Raw genomic sequence first — 2,500 nt, 5'->3', positions numbered from 1 at the left:
TTTACTACTACTACTGCTGCTGCTGCTGCTACCACTACTACCACTACCACTACCACTACTACTGCTACTACTACCACCACCACCACCACCACCACGAGGACTAGTACATATAGTACTATACTGCTGCTACTACTACTACTACTGCTACGACTACTACTACTGCTTCTGCTGCTGCTGCCGACTATTGGCTACTGCTGCCGACTATTGGCTACTGCTGCCTACTGCTACTGCTGCTACTACTACTTCTGCTACTACTGCTACTACTGCTACTACTACTACTAGTACTGCTACTGCTATTGCTATTGCTGTTACTGCTACTACTACTGCAGCAACTGCTGCTACTGCTGCTACTGCTGTAACTACTGCTACTACTACTACTACTACTACTACTACTACTACTACTACTACTACTACTACTACTCCTACTACTGCTGATACTGCTACTGCTACTGCTACTACTGCTACTACTGCTGGTACACTACTAATGCTGCCTACTGCTGCTACTGCTGCCTACTACTCCTACTGCTGCTACTATTCCTACTACTGCTACTACTACTACTACTGCTACTACTACTACTACTACTGCTACTGCTGCTGCTGCTACTGCTTCTACTACTACTACTACTACTGCTACTACTGCTACTGCTTCTACTACTGCTGCTACTACCGCTGCTACCGCTGATGCTGCTCCTACTGCTACCGATGCTGCTGCTACTCCTACTACTACTGCTGCTGCTGCTGCTGCTGCTTCCTACTGCTGCCTACTGCTACTGCTGGTATTGCTGCTACTGCTGCTATTACTGCTACTACTACTACTACTACTACTCCTGCTACTACTGCTGCTGCTACTGCTGCTACTACTTCTACTACCTCTACTGCTACTGCTAGCACTACTACTGCTACTGCTACTGCTACTGCTACTGCTACCACTGCTACTGCTACTACTGCTGCTACTGCTACTTCTACTGCTACTACTATTGCTACTACGGCTACTACTACTACTACTGTTACTACTGCTACCACTACTACTACTACTATTACTACTACTACTCTACTACTACTCTACTACTACTACTACTACTACTACTACTACTACTTCTACTACTACTACTACTACTACTACTGTTACTGTGGCTGCTGCTGCTGCTACTGCTAGTACTATTACTACTACTACTACTGCTTCTGCTACTACTGCTACTGCTGCTACTACTACTACTGCTGCTACTACTACTGCTATTGCTTCTAGTACTGCTGCTACTACCTCTGCTACTACTGATGCTGCTCCTACTGCTACCGCTGCTACTGCTACTTCTACTGCTGCTGCTGCTTCCTACTGCGGTGTACTGCTGCCTACTGCTACTGCTGGTACTGGTGCTACTGCTGCTACTACACTACTATTACTACTACTACTACTGCTACTACTGCTACTACTGTTGGTACACTACTACTGCTGCCTACTGCTGCTACTGCAGCCTACTACTGCTACTGCTGCTACTATTGCTACTACTGCTACTACTACTACTACTGCTGCTGCTGCTACTGCTGCTGCTGCTACTGCTGCTGCTGCTACTGCTACTACTACTACTGCTACTACTACTACTGCTACTACTACTGCTACTGCTTCTACTACTGCTGCTACTACCGCTGCTACCGCTGATGCTGCTCCTACTGCTACCGATGCTGCTGCTGCTACTACTACTGCTGCTGCTGCTTCCTACTGCGGCCTACTGCTGCCTACTGCTACTGCTGGTACTGCTGCTACTACTACTACTACTATTACTACTACTACTACTACTGTTGCTGCTACTGCTGCTACTACCTCTACTGCTACTGCTAGCACTACTACTACTACTGCTACTGCTACTGCTTCTGCTACTGCTACCACTACTACTACTACTACTACTGCTGCTACTGCTACTGCTACTACTATTGCTACTACTGCTGCTACTACTATTACTGTTACTACTTCTACCACTACTACTACTACTGCTGCTACTGCTACTGCTACTGCTACTACTATTGCTACTACTGCTGCTACTACTACTACTGTTACTACTGCTACCACTACTACTACTACTACTACTACTCCTATTACTACTACTACTACTACTACTACTACTTTTACTACTACTACTACTACTACTACTGCTGCTGCTGCTGCTACCGATGCTGCTGCTACTCCTACTACTACTGCTGCTGCTGCTGCTGCTTCCTACTGCGGCCTACTACTGCCTACTGCTACTGCTGGTATTGCTGCTACTGCTGCTACTACTGCTACTACTACTACTACTACTACTCCTGCTACTACTGCTGCTACTACTGCTACTACCTCTTCTGCTACTGCTAGCACTACTACTACTACTGCTACTGCTACTGCTACTGCTACTGCTACTGCTACCACTGCTACTACTACTACTACTGCTGCTACTGCTACTACTACTGCTACTACTACTACTGCTGCTACTGCTACTACTATTGCTACTACAGCTACTACTACTAC

This window comes from Humulus lupulus, chromosome 9 (genome assembly GCF_963169125.1).
Source record: "Humulus lupulus chromosome 9, drHumLupu1.1, whole genome shotgun sequence".
Lineage (NCBI taxonomy): Eukaryota > Viridiplantae > Streptophyta > Magnoliopsida > Rosales > Cannabaceae > Humulus > Humulus lupulus.
Note: the sequence above shows the minus strand (reverse complement) of the source record.